Source organism: Equus asinus, chromosome 1, assembly GCF_041296235.1.
Source record: "Equus asinus isolate D_3611 breed Donkey chromosome 1, EquAss-T2T_v2, whole genome shotgun sequence".
Taxonomy (NCBI): domain Eukaryota; kingdom Metazoa; phylum Chordata; class Mammalia; order Perissodactyla; family Equidae; genus Equus; species Equus asinus.
Genome location: NC_091790.1, coordinates 116,249,676 through 116,266,156, shown reverse-complemented (window position 1 = coordinate 116,266,156; position 16,481 = coordinate 116,249,676). Strand labels below are relative to the sequence as shown.

Sequence of the window (16,481 nt, the reverse complement as noted above, 5' to 3'; positions counted from 1 at the left end):
TCAAGGGCACGTTCCTATGTCTATCAAGAAGAATGTAAAACTAAGACATTATTAAAATTTTGTTTTAGTGAACTGTCTAGCTTGTCAAACAGGGTACAGAGATGCCTTTAAAGTTTAGAGCAAAGAATAATGTGGAATAAAAAGCAAGACTTCAAATAAGAACATTAAAAAAATATATGTCTAACAGGACCTTAAATGAGATTTTTTGCTTGTTCCCCCAATTTCACCTAAAGTCGCAAGATGGAGTCTAAGTGATAAAGAGCCCCACAGTCCACAGCGTGAAGCAGCACTGTCTGCAGAACTTTCTTAGGAGATGGCCTCCAGCCACCCTTGGTTGTGTGTCAACTCCCAGTAGCCTACATTTGAGAAAATTAGAATGATAAAGAAAGGAAACATTGGCGGTGAGGACGTCTTCTGGAGGCTTGTCAGACTGCCGTGTGATTTCTCTCTCCTGAGTGCGGAGCAGGAGAAGACTTAAGAGGTGGCTAAAGAATGATTGCAAAGCATCCAGAGACACAGAAAGAAAATGAGGAGAGTGCATTATCATGGAAACCAAGGGAAGAAAGTGTTTCAAGAAAAAGAGTGGACAGCTCCCTCAAGTGCTGCTGAAAGGTTAAGGTAAGGAATGAAAGCATTTATTGTATTAGCAAGGACTGCACACTGGCTTCCTTGATTAGAGGAGTTTCCTCGGAGTGGCCAGGGTAGAAGTGAGATTGTGGCAGGCGAACTGCTCATGACAGGAAATCCAGACAGGTCTTTGATTCAGGCTGTGAAAGGGGAGGCGGGCCTGTAACAGAAGGTAAATGTACATTCCAGGGGAGAGCAGTGAAGACTCTAAATCAACAGTATAAAGCACTCGAGGAAAATCCACCCACAGTTTTACACGTACTACCCGGAGATCACATCCCAGAGGGCAGTGAAAACTACGGGTCTTGAAGAAGTATATGTGTACACACATAACATCTTTAATCACCTTTAAAACAAAGATCCAAGATTAAGTCCTGCTTCATTAACCAAAATAAAAATAAAATAGAAAGGAACCAAATGATCATTTAAAGTTTGAAATTCCTAAAATGCCCAATATATGCAACTGTAGAAGAGTTCGTCAAGGTTCCTGAGAGTCCAGGACTGTCTCAGCTGAAGCAGAGGGCACACAATTTGCGTTGCTGGAAATGGTCCCAGATTAGTCCAATGAAACACAATGTATAACTACATACACATGGATCAAATCTTTGTCAGTTAGATTACCGATAAAGTCAATCTCAGACAGGTTTCTAAACTGTGCTATGTAAGTAGATACAACCGAGAAACTTTCAAGTGGAAATTTTATATAGTGTCATTTCAATCAGAGGAAAATAATTAAACTAAGAGTACATATCACTGTTGGAAGAGGAAGCAGTGGTGATGGTATGGGTACCACGGGAGGTGGTGGGCATCGCATGCTGGAAGGGTTAGTTGCTCTGAGTAGGAATCATTTGATTTTCTCTGCTGCTTTAGCTCTGGGGCTAAGGCCTCTCTCCACGGGCTGCCCAAGATTTATCCTAAAGTTTCTGAGTTAGCCAGTTTGAGAAGGGGATCATGCTTTCTGTCTTCTATTCATTCTTGCACATGGCCAAAAAAATAAATAAGCCAGGCCATGAGTCAATGGAGAGGGGAATGCGAAAGAATAGGCCTGAGACTCTCTGACACAGCAGAAGGAAATAGGTAAAAGACATTAACATTAGAGATGAAAGGAGACAAGTGTTTAAAGATGTAAGGAAGGAATAAAGTTACAGATACTGCAAAGTTTGGTAATTTGGTGCCAAGAAGTTGAAGGATTTTTCATTTGTCAACTTTAATTTCAATATGAATTAAAAGGCAAGGTTGTCACCTGTGAATGGGGTGGGGGTCGGGGGTAAATTTAAAGAGAATAGAGAGATGATTTTTCAAAAAAGCAAATCCTGGGGGGCAGTTTGGAAGATGGTAAGGTAGGAGGATCCTGAACTTGCCTCCTCCCACAGACACAATAAACCTACAGATCAGGACACTGGATAAAAAGAACCTCCACATCCAGGGCCCACACAGACGGGGTGGAAGAGGCAGAGACACAGCCCGGCTGAGGAAACCCGCTCCCGAGCTGTTACTCCACAGCAGAGTGAGCTCAAAGGCATGGAGCTGTTCCCAGAGGGGCAGGGATCTGACCTCCACAGCAGGCAGCCCAGCCCGTAGATCCAGCACAGGAGAGACGAGATCCCATGATACCTCGCTTTGCTGGCTTTGAAAACAAACAGAGAATGCGCCCAGGAAAACTATGGAACTTCAGAGAAACAAAAACCTGCTCTTAAAGGGCCCACGTACATAGTCTGTTGGAAAAAGAAACCCACTTACTAAGCTCAGAGCACATCTCAGAGAGCTAGTAGGTCAAAAGACAAAGCTAGTAGGTCAAAAGACAAAAGTACTAAAATCGTCTATATTTATGATAAGAGTTTAAGGGATACACAAAAATAAATAAAACAGGTAAAATATAATATCAAAAACATAAAATGTGGAAGGGAAAGTAAAAGTGTAAAGTTTTTGTAAGCAGTCAAACTTAAGAGACCATCAACTTGATATTGACTGCTATTTATAGAGGTTATTATATATGAACCTCATGGTAGCCACAAAGCAAAAACCTATAATCAACAAAAAAATAAAGAGAAAGAAACTCAAACATAACACTAAAGAAAGCAGTCAAAACACAAAGGAAGAGAGCAAGAGAAGAAAAAAGGAACAGAGAAGAACTACAAAAAATTGCAGAAAAAAAGTAACAAAATGGAAATAAGTATATACTTATCAATATTTACCTTAAATATAAATGGACTAAATTCTCCAATCAAAAGACATAGGATGGCTGAATGCATAAGAAAAACAAGTCCATACATATGCCACATACAAGAAACCCACTTCAGACCTAAAGACACTCACAAACTGAAAGTGAAGGGATGGAAAAAGATATTCCATGCAAATGGAAATAAAAAGAAAGCTGGGGTAGCAATACTTACATCAGACAGAATAGACTTTAAAACAAAAACTGTAACAAGAGACAAAGAAGGGCACTACATAATGATAAAGGTATCAATCCAACAAGAAAATATAACACTTGTAAATATCTACACACCCAACATAGGAGCACCTAAATATATAAAGCAATTATTAACACACATAAAAAGAGATATAGACAGCAACACAATAATAGTAGGGGACTTTAACATGCCACTTACACCAGTGGATGGATCATCCAGACAGAAGATCAATAAGGAAACATTGGACTTAAATGACACATTAAACCAGATGGACTTAACAGAAAATATACAGAACATTCCATATCAAAACTGGAGAATAAAAATTATTTTCAAGTGCACATGGAACATTCTCCAGGATAGATTATATATTAGGCCACAAAACTAGTCTCAATAAATTTAAGAAGATTGAAATCATATGCAGCGTCTTTTCTGGTCACAATGGTATGAAATTAGAAATCAATTACATGAAGAAAACTGGAAAAGTCACAAATACATGGCAACTAAACAAAATGCTACTGAACAATTATTGGATCAACAAAGAAATCAAAGGAGAAATAAAAAATACCTGGACAAATGAAAATGAAAATATAACATACAAAAATCTATAGGATACAGCAAAAGCAGTACTAAGAGGGAAGTTTATAGTACTAAGGCCTACCTCAAGAAACAAGAAAAATCTCAAATACACAATCTAACAATACACCTAAAAGAACTAGAAAAAGAACAACAAACAAAGCCCAAACCAGTAGAAGGAAGGATATAATAAAAATCAGAGTGGAAATAAATGAAATGGAGACAAAAAAGATAAGAGAAAAGATCAATGAAATTAAGAGCTGATTCTTTGAAAAGAGAAATAAAATTGACAAACCTTTAGCTAGGCTCACTGAGAAAAAAAAAGAGAAAAGGCTCAAATAAATAAAATAAGAAACAAAAGAGGAGAAATTACAATGGATACCACAGAAATACAGAGGATTATAAGAGAATACTGTGAAAAGCTATATGCCAACAAATTGGATAATCTAGAAGAAACAGATAAACTCTTAGAATCATCTAACCTTTCAAAACTGAATCAAGAAGGAATAGAGAATCTCAATATACCTATCACTAGCAAGGAGATCAAAACAGTAATCAAAAACCTCCCAAAAAACAAAAGTCCAGGACCAGATGACTTCCTTGGTAAATTCTACCAAATGTTCAAAGAAGATTTAACACCTATCCTTCTCAAATTATTCCAAAAAACTGAAAAGGAGGAGATGCTTCTTAACTCATTTTATGATGCCAACATTACCCTGATGCCAAAACCAGACAATGACAACACAAAAAAGGAAACTTACAGGCCAATGTCATTGATGAACATCGATGCAAAAATCCTCAACAAAATACTAGCAAAGCAAATACAACAGTACATTAAAAAGATCATACATCAGGGCTGGCCCCGTGGCCGAGTGGTTAAGTTCGCGTGCTCGGCGGCCCAGTGTTTCGTTGGTTTGAATCCTGGGCGCGGACATGGCACTGCCCATCAAACCACGCTGAGGCAGCGTCCCACATGCCATAACTAGAAGGACCCACAACAAAGAATGTACAACTATGTACCGGGGGGCTTTGGGGAGAAAAAGGAAAAAAGTAAAATCTTTTAAAAAAAAAGATCATACATCATGATCAAGTGGGATTTATTGCAGGGATGCAGGGGTGGTTCAACATTCACAAATCATTCAATGTGATACACCACATTAACAAAATAAGGAATAAAAATCACATGATCATCTCAACAGATGCAGAGAAAGCATTCAACAAGATACAGAATCCATGTATGATAAAAAAAACTCCCAATAAAATGGGTATAGAAGGAAAATACCTCAACATAATAAAGGCCAAATATGACAAACTCACAGCTAATATTCTCAATGGAGAAAAACTAAAAGCTATCCCTCTAAGAACAGGAACCAGACAAGGATGCCCACTGTCACCACTCTTATTTAACATAGTATTGGAAGTCCTAGCCAGAGCAATGAGGCAGGAAAAAGAAATAAAAGGGATCCAAATAGGAAAGGAAGAAGTGAAACTGTCACTATTTGCAGATGATGTGATTTTATGTATGGAAAACCCTAAAGAATCCACCAAAAAAGCTACTAGAAATAAATAAATACAATAAAGTTGCACACTATAAAGTCAATGTACAAAAATCAGTTACATTTCTATACATGAACAACAAAATAGCAGAAACAAAAATCAAGAATACAATCCCATTTACAATTGCAAGAGAAAGAATAAAATACCTAGGAATAAATTTACCCAAAGAGGTAAAAGACCTGTACACTGAAAACTATAAAAGATTGTTGAAAGAAATCAAAGACACAAAGAAATGGAAAGATATTCTGTGCTCATGGATTGGAAGAATTAACATGGTTAAAATGTCCATACTTCCTAAAGCAACGGACAGATTCAATGTAATCCCTATCAAAGTTTCAACAACATTTTTCATGGAAATAGAACAAAGAATCCTAAAATTTATATAGAACAACAAAAGACCCTGAATAGCCAAAGCAATCCTGAGAAAAAAAGAGGAAAGCTGGAGGTATCACACTCCCTGATTTAAAAATAGGCTACAAAGCTATAGTAACCAAAACATAGTATCAGCACAAAACCAGACGCACAGATCAATGGAATAGAACTGATAGCCTAGAAATAAACCCACACATCTATGGGGAGTTAATCTTTGACAAAAGAGCCAAGAATATACAATGGAGAAAGGAAAGTCTCTTCAATAAATGGTGCTGGGAAAACTGGACAGCTACAGGCAAAAGAACAAAAGTAGACCATTATCTTACACCATACACAAAAATAAACTCAAAATGGATTAAAGACTTGAATGTAAGACCTGAAACCATAAAATTCCTAGAAGAAAATATAGGCAGTACACTCTTTGACATCGGTCTTAGCAGTATCTTTTTGAATATCATGGTCTCCTCAGGCAAAGGGAAACAAAAGAAAAAATAAATGGGACTACATCAAACTAAAAGGCTTCTGAACAGCAAAGGAAACCATGAACAAAACGAAAAGACAACCTAACAATTGGCAGAAGATAAGGGGCTAATATTCAAAATATACAAAGAACTCACACAACTCAACAATAAAAAAACAAACAACCCAATTAAAAAATGAACAGAGGACCTGGACACACATTTTTCCAAAGAAGATATACAGATGGCCAACAGGCACGTGAAAAGATGTTCAACATCACTAAATATTAGGGAAATGCAAATCAAAACTACAAAGAGCTATCACTTTACACCCGTCAGAATGACTATAATTAACAAGACGAGAAATAACAAGTGTTGGAGAGGATGTGGAGAAAAGGAACCCTCACACACTACTGGTGGGAACACAAACTGGTGCAGCTACTATGGAAAACATTATGGAGATTCCTCAAAAAATTAAGAACTACCACATGATCCAGCTATTTTGCTTCTGGGTATTTATCCAAAGAACACGAAAACACTACTTTGAAAAGATATATGCACCCTTATGTTCACTATAACCTTGTTCACAATAGCCAAGATATGGAAACAACCTTATTGCCTACCAAGAGATGAACGAATAAAGAAGATGTGGCATGTATATATAGTAGAATACTACTCAACTATAAAAAAGATGAAATCTTGCCATTTGTGACAACATGGATGGACCTTGAGGATATTACGTGAAATAAGCCAGATGGAGAAAGTCAAATACTGTACAATTTCACTCATAAGTAGAAGATAAAAACAACAGCAACAACAAACACATAGATTGGTGGTTACCAGAGCGGAAGCAGGGATGGGGGAGGGCAAAAGAGGTAAAAGGGTGCATGGTGTAAAAGGGGTGAAAGGTGATGGATGGCAATTAGACTTTGGGTGGTGAACATGATGTAGTCTTCACAGAAATCAAAATATAATGATGGACACCTGAAATTATCTAATACTATAAAGCAATGTTACCTCAATACAAAAATAATTTTAAAAATCCTGCCATGAAGAATAGGGGAGGGAAACTGGTTGAAAAGAGCACAAGACTGTAGACTGTGGACTGTGGACTGTGGACTGTGGACTGTAGACTGGTGGAGACTGGACAGAGACCAGGAAAGTGAAACGTCCCCAGATGCATGGTATGGGGGTTCTCCAGAAGTCCAGACCATGTGTAGCTCAGAGAAGACTGGTGGAGACTGGACGGAGACCAGGAAGGTGAAACGTCCCCAGATGCATGGTATGGGGGGTTCTCCAGAAGGTGGTCTCAGGTTGGCATTTTGCCAGCCAGCTTACAGGGACTAACATGGAGAATATCGGCAAGGCGCGAATTGAAGAGCTAGGCTACACATTAGGCTGGATTGGAGTACTCGTCACTTAATCAATTCTTGTAAACAGTGAAACAAAGAAAACTAGAAAGCTTTTAGTTATCCCTCTTCCCACCAAATCTAATCGCCTGCCCTACTGACTTTGCATAGTCGATCTTCCTCCATTCTCTCCACTTCCGCTCTCTCACCACACGGTCACCAGCATTCCTTACCTCCTAACTCGTCTCTCACTTCCACTATTGACCACAGCAGTCAGAAATCTTTTCTTAAATACCTAAACTTGCCTGTGGGCCAGAACCGCCCCTTCCAGTAATTCACCAAAATAACCAACACAAAGAGGAAGAGCAGAGGCACCATTTTACGTTTTCTAGGCATTTTGGAAAACACAGAGTTGTTCCCCTGGCCGCATACGTGTGAATCTACAAGGAGGTGATGTTGTGGACACTAAGGGAATGAGCCACAGATGTGACCGTGCAAAACCGGAAGAGTCCACAGTGTCACCCAGCATGCTGTTGGCATTGTAAACAAACAAGGGCAAGATTCTTGCCAAGAGAATTAATGTCTGTATTGAGCATATTAAGCACTCGAAGAGCCAAGGTAGCTTCCTGAAACATGTCAAGGGAAATGATTAGAAAAAGATGGAAGCCAAAGAGAAAGGTACTTAGGTCCAACTGAAGCACCAGCTTGCCCCACCTGAGAAGCACACTTCGTGAGAACCCATGGAAAGGAGCCTGAGCTGCTGGAACCCATTCCCCATGAATTCATGGCATAATAGGTGTAAAAAAATTAAAGAGTTCTGGACTGTAAAAAGAAAAAACCCAAAAACTAAACTTGCTTTTCTTCTCCAAATCCTTCAGTGGTGTGTCAGGAGCTCAGCTAAACATAAAGGCACTTCACCCAAGCTGCCTGTGACGTGGTTTCCATTTCTCTCACCCTACAGGCCCTGTAATCTGACATGCTCCAGTTAGTAAAGTCCTTCTTCAAATGTATTGCCCCGATCCTAGACACCAAGACAGGATTAACAGGTGAGGATGTTATGAGGGGAGGGGAAACACCTGTGAGAGAAAAGAGGAGACGGAGGAGACTGTAGAGCCATGAGACCAGGAGGTAGTGTGACTGGAGGGTCGTGGGGGCAAGGTACACAGAGGGGCCTGGACTGCCGTGCCTTCTAAGGAAAGGATGGCAGGCCACAGGAGAGTCCTGGAGCTACAGACAGCCTTCCAGGAGGCCTGTGTCCCCAGCAATAGGCCTGCCTCAATAACTGTGCTGTGGTCAGTCATTTGCTGGGAGCGGCCTGTGCAGCTTGGCCTTGGAGCAAACACGGTGATGGCTTTGAGCACACAGCAGCTGGACCCCTGAATGACTTCTTTCCCAGTCCTGAGAGGACTGTGAGATGCATTCTTATGGCCACCATAAATGGCTTCCCACTACCCTTTAGCTAAAGTCTCAAATCCTTAATAAAGCTTCACAGACCCTACAAATTCTGACCTTCACCCACCACTCCAGACTTACCCTCTCCCTTTTTTTCTCTGCTCCAGCCTTATCAGATCTCTCCCAATTCCAGGAACACTCCACACTCACTCTTCCTCATCGAGGCCTTTATACATTCTACATCTCATACCAGGAAAGCTCGTCCTGATCCCATCCCCACCTTTGCCTAGCTATTTTTTCACTCAGGCTTTACTCATGGCTTCACTTGAATGCCTTCTCCTCAACTGCCCTGTTGATATCCTTCACACTGGGTTATATCCCCCCTTACATGCTCCTGTAGGGTCAGCTCTTCTCCAAGCAGAATGGGTCAGACGAGGAGGCACCGTCTGGTGTCTGACTTTGCTGCCAGACGAAGCAGCTCCACGACAGCTGGGCCCATCTGTCTTGCACACCACTGGACCCCAGCGCCTAACACAGGGCCAGTGTGCAAGAGATGTTCAATAAGCCAACTGGACTGACGGACCAGTAAAAGGAGATCAGGTAGAAGGCAGCTGCTAGCAAAAGATCAGGGCAGTCACAGGCCTGGAGTGCTGGCTAAGGTTGAGGTTTAGGAGAAAAAATTTAGTAAGCAACCTAAAACAACATCATTAGAACGGAAAGTCAAATAAAATAATTTATTTTGCAAAGAAAAATTAAGGCAAAGATCACACTAATAATGTGATCATTTTGCTGAACTGACTGTGAACCTAGGGTCTAAATATAGACATTTTTCAAACAACATGGCCCCTTAGGCTGTATCAGTCAGGATCAAATTTAGCTGCATAGAGCAGGGAAACTAACTATCAAGCTCTATCAGTGAGGGATCCAAGTATGAAACAGATGGTACATTCAAAAGGGTTTAACTGAAACAAAGGTTAAGGAAGACATATTATAGGGGTATGGACAAGGTTAAGGAAACCTATAAGGGGCGGTGATGCTCCCTGGGATTAGCAGGAGTGGGAAGCCATTACCACCCTTAGGCTGAAGGGACAGTGGAGGGATGGTGTCATTGGAGCCCACCAAGAACAAGAGCTGCTGGGCAGGAGCTACAGCCACAGAGGAATGCACCTCTTGTAGAACTGAGACAATGCAAGCAGGGAGAAAACAGAGAAAATCATCGTTCTCTTCTCCCACACTGATCTCCTGCCAAGTGCTTCCAGTGGCCAAACCCAACTGGAAGCCAAAGGGCAAGGGAGCCTCTTAGGGTGCAGGTCATGGAAGAGAAACTAGAGAATGGATTTTGGGGAGAGGGCTGCAAAAGGAAAATAATCAACACAGCGGCTTGTTTATCTCACATTATAGCAAGTCCTGATACAGGGCTGAGATGCCGGCACCATGGTCCTCAGGAAGCCCCAGGCTCCTTCTCTCTTTCTAATCTACCATCTTTAATACGTGACTTCCTTCTTTACAGTCACATCATGGTCCAAGATGCCCCTGGAGCTCCTGACATCTTTCTTATTCCAGGAAGAAGGTGAAAGGGAAGAAGCCCAAAAGGGCACTTTCCAGTTGAGTAGGCCCTGTAAGGAGTTCCCTAAAGTCCCACCCAGGACTTCCACATATATCTCATTAGCCACCCATAGCTGCAAAGGAGACTGGAAAACGTATGCAGTATTTTGGCTGGGCATGTTGCCTCCCAGAATAAAATCATGGGTTTTTAGTAAAGAAAGAGTAGAATGAATATTAAGTAGGCCCTCCTGAAACAACGATTGAAGAAACAATGCCAGAGATGGACTTACTGAGACATGGTATGAGTTTTCCGAGGGAAAATTTTCTTGCATCATATACTGATTTTATAACCTAACATCTGTTTAGGTTCCACAGGTTCCTGTGATTCATAAACTTCAATTTGTCAGTTAATGATTGGTTGATATCCTTAGCTGGTTGTAATGAATCATACTTCCAACTGATGAAAGATAAAAACTCTTCATTCATTCACTCAATAAATATTATTTGAGTGCTTACTATGTGCCAGGTACCATTCTAGCTGTTGAGATATAGCAGTGAACAAAATAGGAAAAAATCTGTCTTCATGGAGCTTACACTCTATTGGGGAAAACAGACACTAAATGTGATATATAAATATAATATGTGGTATATTAGTTAGCCATAAATGGCTTGGAGAAAAATGAAGCTGGAAAGGGGACAGGAAGTATTAGGCAGGAGGTGCAATTTTCAATAGTCAGAAAAGAACTAACTGAGAAGAAAACGTGAGTAAAACCCTACTAGAGGGCATGGTCTGGAGGTAACTGAGGGGAGAGCAGTTCAGGCAAAGAGAACAGCAACAGGTAGAAGAAGTAGCTTGCCTACAGGGGTGTGGTAGACAGAATAATAGCTCCCCCCCGAAGGATGTCCATGTCCTAGTCCCCTGAACCAGTAAATATGTCATATGACGAAGGAAGAATTAAGGTTGCAAATGGAATCAAGGGTGCTAAACATTTGACCTTAAAATAAGGAGATTATTCTGGATTATTGGCTAGGCCCAATATACTCACAAAGGTCCTCAGAAGTGGAAGAGGCAGGTGGAAAATGATGTCAGAGTGATGCAATGTGAGAAGGACTCAACCCACCAGCATTGGATTTGAAAATGGAGGAAGGGGCCATGAGCTGCAGAATGTAGGCAACCGCTAGAAGCTGGAAGAGCAAGGAAACAGATTCTCCTCTCAAGCCTCCAGAAAGGCTTGTAGCCCAGCCAACATCTTGATTTTAGCCCATCAAGAGCTGTGTCAGACTTCAGACCTATAAAACTAAAAGATAACAATTTGTCTTGTTTGAAGCCTCTATCTGTGGTGATTTGTTATCATGGCGATATAAAACTACTCCAAGTGGAAACACATTGGTATGATGGAGGAATAGCAAGGAGACATCATTGAGACAGTGAGCAAGGGAAGCAGTGGTGACAGACCCACACAGAGAAGGAATGGGGAGCCAGATCAGGTAGTTCCTTTTTGGCCATTTTAAGGATTTTGACTTTTACTCTGAGAGGAAAGGAGAAACATTACACAGTTTTGAGCAGGGCTGTTACGTTGAAAATACACTAAGAGAACAGACAGAAGAAAGAAGACAGACTGGAAGGCTACTGTAATGAGCTGAGCAAGAGACGACGACTTGGACCAAGTAGTAGCACTGCGTTGTGTGAAGCTGGGGGACTCTAAACATATTTTTATGGCCGAGTTGAGAAGATTTTCTAAAACATTGGATATAGAGCACGAAAAAGAAGAGTTCAGGATGATTTCAAGTATTTTAGTCTAAGCAATTGGAGTTGCCAGTAATTGAAATGGGGAGGAGTGCAGGAGAAGCAGGTTTAAAAGGAAAGATCAGGAACTCAGTGTTGGGTATGTCAAGCCTAAAACGTCTAATAGACATTCTGCCAGACTATATTGTTGTTCAGAACCATTCCCTCCCTCTCCATTTACTGGAGGATACTTCCCTGTTGCATTGACTTTGGTCGTGGCCATGTGACTTGCTTTGGCCAATCGAATGTGAGCAGATGTGCCATATGCCATGTCTAGAGGCATCAAAAACTTCCCCCTGTCCTCTTGCTCCTCTTCTCTGCTCTGAGAATAGCTCAAATCAGATAGAGCTTGTACCTTCATCCTGGGGTCTGAGAATGAGAAGACAGGCAGAGAAGATCTGCCCATGGAACGAGGAGAAAATTTAAACCCAACCCATAGCCTAGAGCTGAGATGCAGCTGAACTGCAAACCGATGAACAAGAAATAAATGTTTGGCACTGTAAGCCATTGAAATTTGGGGGTAATTTGTTTTGGGGAGTTTAGGGGAGAAGTCTGGGCTAGATACATACAGTTAGGAGTCCTCACTATATGGTTAGCATTTAAAACCACAAGACAGGATGAGATCATCAAGACAATGAGCACAGATAGAACAGAAGAGAGGGTCAAAGACTGAGAACCGAGGTACTCCACTGTTAAGAGATTGGGGAGATGAAGAAGAAGCAGTTAACGAGGGATGGAGAAGGAGCTGGCCAGTAAGGTAGGAGGGAAAATTGGACCATGTGGTGTCCTTGAAGATGGAGTGATCACTGTGTTAAATGCTATTAATAGTTTAAGTACAATGAGGTCTGAGAAATGACCACTGGTTTTAACACATGGAGGTCACTGGTGAACTTCACAATAGTCTTAATGCAGTAATCAAATGAAACCATCACTCTTTGTGATCATATTCACCCATTCATTCATTCAATAACTATTTCTCTCAACTCTTTATATTTCCCTCATTTATTCAATAACTGTTTATTCATTCTCATATTCTACACACCAAGAACTATTCCAGACACTTGATATATACCAGTGAAATAGACATCCCCCCCAAAAAATTGACACCCTTAAGGGGCTTAGATTTTAGTGGGGAGAGACACACAATAAAAAATAAGCATAATAAATTATTCAGAAGATGATAAATACTATTGAAAAATAGTGCATGAAAAGAGAAATCAGGAAAGCCAGAAGGGTTGCTATATAAATAGGGCAGTCAGGGTGGGCTTCATAAAGAAGATGATATTTTCTTAATAGCTTTATAGGACTGACTCTGATCTAAGACTGTGCTGCAGGATTTTATTTTCCTCAATACCCTCAGTTTATAGCCCTCAGCTGGCATTAGCAATCAAGCATGGTAAATCTACAAGACCTGGGACTCTAGAGGCTTCTCGAAATGTTAATTAAGTGAACAAATAAAACAAGAGTAAAAACCAAGATTCAGCCCCTACTTATTTCGCTGTTACCTAGAATAATCCAATTAGTACTGCGATCTATCAGAACCACTCAACAAAGAAAAATCATCTTGGATTAAGTCTGATGAAGGTTCATAAGGCTTTATCAATGTAAAAAAGCCATTAATATTAAATTATTAAAAACTGAGTTAAGTGTATGTTTAGCCGCTCATAGAAGAGCAGGGGAGCAGGGCTGTCAGAACGCCAGCCTTAGGAAGTTCCTCTCACTTAACACAGACCTGAAATTAACCTTGGCGTTTCACGTGAGGCAGACAAGTGCTACATAAGCCCTTTCCATTCGTCTCACAGACGTGGCTCTGCGATTGCTCACTTAAGGCTGTTGATGCCTGAATGAACCACACGCACTCCAGGAGTCTCCTGGGTACACCTTCGTCCTAGGATAACCAAAAATGAATAATCAGTGAAAAAATCATTTCACACATTGTTTCCAATTTTAAATTCTTTATTGAAATTTATGATACAGTGTTGGGGCCGATCATCAAGCATCCATTCCTTAAGGTTTTCACAATGGAGAAGAAAGAGCTTCAGTGAAAAATTCTAGTTCAGCACAGTCAAGTAGAACTTCCTCCACTGCTGGAAATGTTTTATAATTGGCACTGTCCAATACGATGGCAACTAGCCACATGTGGCTACTGAGAACTTGAAATATGGCTAGTTCTACTTAGGAAGTGGATTTTTAATGTAAACTTTTAAAATTTAACTTGAATGACCACATGTGGCTAGTGGCTACTCTGCCACTCGATGCTAAGCAATCTTTGTTTCCCTTTCTATGCAGTAAGGAGATTGAGAAAGATGACTGTTAAAGTGCCTTCTATTTCTGACATTCTCTAACTCTAATTTTTAATGTTAACTACTGAATAATCTTGAACACAATCACCTTTATTCTAAATATGTGAGAGAGAAAGTGATTTTTACCAATGGCTCAGAATACAGGTCAGTTTTTGTGATCCAAGTATCTTCATTACTTTTAATATTTTGATATTTAATTTTCTGAAAGGAATCCCCCAAAGGAGCAGGCATTAAAAACAAAAGCCAGGAGGGGTTTGGCCCGGTGGTACAGCGGTTAAGTCAGCATGCTCCACTTTGGTGGCCTGGGTGCAGACCTACGCACCACTTGTGAAGCCATGCTGTGGCAGGCATGCCACATATAAAATGGAGGAAGATGGGCATGGATGTTAGCTCAGGGCCCGTCTTCCTCAGCAAAAAGAGGAGGATTGGCAGCAGATGTTAGCTCAGGGCTAATCCGCACCACCCCCAAAAAAACCCTTATAAACAAAAACCTAGGAAATGTAGTATAATGTCTACTATAGTACAACAGGTGAAAAGAAAAGTTGGCTGATTCTCCCACAACTGGCTCATTTTTGTCTCTGGTATGCAAAGCTGCCAATGCATTCAGCTGTTCATTTAACAGATAGCTAGCAGGGAAGGCCCCATCTAAGGCATTATGAACACAAGATGTTAGAACGTAGACCCTACCTTGAGGAGCGCACAGTCAGAGTGGCATCTACGTGGAATCCCCTCACCCGGGGTCCAGAGCACCACAGCCCAGCGGCTTCTGGACCCCACATCTGAGCAGCTTCATGCCAACATGGTCATCCTCACGAAGTGCTGACGCTGCAATCCTCTGCAGCTCTGTTTTCATCCAGCTCTACCCTCCTCCACGTACACCCCTCACAGCTGCAAGGACAGTATTGTCTTTGAAGACTCAAAAGCTTGCTTCCTTGGCGCATATTAGAAATCCAACCAAGAAATGTATACTTTCAGAATGAGCACATCTCCATAAGCAGAGAACTCCATTTACTTCAAGACCTTTCTGATTTCCTTTCTTTTGAGTTTAATAACAAATTTTGAAATCTTCAGGTTCATAATTAGTATCTTGTTAATTAAAATTATATGTAAGCCAAGAAAACTAAAAGTGCCAAAGTCCTTGTCCCACCTCAAAATAGAGGCAGTTCTAACAGAAAAAACTTCGACTCAACTATCTTAAACATTATTCTTCGTAGATAAAATCATCTCTTTTGAACTTTAAAACTTAGCAATTTTGAATACACTTCCTCACATAGCTTAGCTGATTTGTTAGAGATATTTTCTTAAAACTTTCAACTAATGCAAATCCAAACATGCACATCGGCTTTAAGAGAAATCACAAAGTTTTTAGCAACAGAAGCAGAATATGCCTGTCACCTCCATTGCAGTGTTTCTACCCCCAAAGCTATAATAAAACATTAGTACTTTTTACAGTAAACATCACATAAATGCTTAATGTGAAAATCCCAATTTCAAAAGAAGAACCACCACAGCCCACACCCCGCCTAGACAGACACCAGATTAAAGCTGGAAAGTGACTGAGATTCCAACATAGCTCTTCGGAAAGCACTTGCATCCCTGCACACAGAGTACCACATACGCATCAACAAACCTGACAGAAACGTGACAGGTGCACCACACGTGAAATTTCTCTTTCATAATTTTTCCAGTCTAATAACATTCTTCTTAATCTAAAAACGCAAACCTTATAAGACAAAATGCTTTGTTGGAATTTCAATTAATTCTTTTTAAAAGGACTTACATTTAAAATTTCACTTCAGTCTTGGAGTAGAAGATCATAGACAAACACAGCAATTCTCAGCAAGGAATATTTTAGGTGTCTATACCTCGAGAAGTCTTGTCACCTCTCACAGAAGGCCGACACTTCAAAAGCAGAATTCAGCAAAGTTTTTAAAAGATGTTCCCAGCTATTGAAGATGATCAGCTTTCTGAAAAAACAATCATAGCTCCTTTTAGCTCCTACCCCTGTACATAGCATGTGCACAAGAAATGCTGAACTGACTAGCATTTAGTATGTCGAGAAGCACATGTGAAAGACTAGTTTTATTGAGAAGTCACAGCTGTTT

The 16,481-nt window shown here is 40.5% G+C and overlaps 1 pseudogene; it reads left to right on the top strand.

The window, feature by feature from the left end:
* Window positions 1-7,684: 7,684 nt before the first annotated feature.
* On the top strand, window positions 7,685-13,959 carry LOC123288284 (large ribosomal subunit protein eL21-like; annotated as a pseudogene).
* The last annotated feature ends 2,522 nt before the right edge of the window (window positions 13,960-16,481 follow it).